Here is a 1,147-nt window from a genome sequence, read left to right as displayed (position 1 = left end):
GATGGGGCAGGGGGTGAGGGGAGCTTGGCTGCTGGTGGGTGCAGAGCATCCACTGATCTCTCCATGTGGGTGCTCCAGCCCTGAGCACCCACGGAGTCAGCACCTATAGTCCCAAGCTGGCAACCAGGCTCTCTCAAGCAGAAGCATCTCTGCCCCGCTCCCTGCCCGGCTGCCAGGGAGAGTGAGTCAAATTTGCTTGAGGGAGGGGGAAGGCACAGTGAGAGAAGGACATAACCCCCCCAGTTCCTTCCCGGCAGGTAACTTGGGGCGGGAAGAATGCAGCAGCCCCGGCTGGGCGGAGGGGAGGGGGTGTCACTTGGTAGGAGAGACACCTGGGGCTGTCACATGTCCTCCCATTTAGCTTTTCCCTCCCCAGTCGTAACTTGCCCCCAGATGGGGGGACAGTAGTGGCAGTGCAGGGATTGGATTTACGCCGCTGAGCTGGAGAGAGAGGGTCCATTGGCATTTATCAGAGGAGCTGCCATGGGGAGGGAGTGGGGCTCCAGCTTGCTTGGCCCCTGTCCCTGCAGCAGGACCCGGATGGGGGGTGGCCCCCTGCCACCCCAGTTACCAGCCAGAGTCCCCTCCCCTCCACAGTGTGTTTCTGACTCACTTGTCCCCTGTCCCTAGCAGCTGGAATTGCAGCAGGCTGCCCCCTATCAAGGCCCTGTTGTGGGGACAGGGGCCGAGTGAGCTAGAGTCCCCTCCCTCCCCACCTCCCACAACCAAGTCCAGGCAGGGAGTGGGCCACTGCTGCCTCCCAGCCAGGCTTTCTCAGGCAGTTGCGGCTCTGTCCTGCTCCCTGCCCGGCTGCCAGGGATAACAGCCAATTTAGCCAAAAAGGTACCCAGGGGTGAGGGGTGGGGGCATAGGGAGAGAAAGTAGAGCCCCTCTCCCTCCCTGCCCCCAGCAGGCCAATCGGGGGGGGGGGGGGGGCACTTGACTCCCTGTGCCCCCCACACATCGCCTCTGTGTGGGTCCTAGAGAAACAGTGGCTGAAAAAGCCTTGCCAGCACATGCCTCCGTGAACTGGGAAAAGCTTGATGGAACCAGAAGCAGAACAGAGGTTTAGGTCCTCTTCGGAGGGGAGGTCCCAGCTGACAGGTGGGGCTTCAAGTGGAACTGTTGATAGTGCCATTGGAGGAAG

The sequence above is a fragment of the Chelonoidis abingdonii genome, chromosome 18 (assembly GCF_003597395.2).
Source record: "Chelonoidis abingdonii isolate Lonesome George chromosome 18, CheloAbing_2.0, whole genome shotgun sequence".
NCBI classification, from domain to species: domain Eukaryota; kingdom Metazoa; phylum Chordata; order Testudines; family Testudinidae; genus Chelonoidis; species Chelonoidis abingdonii.
This window is presented reverse-complemented; position numbering follows the sequence as displayed.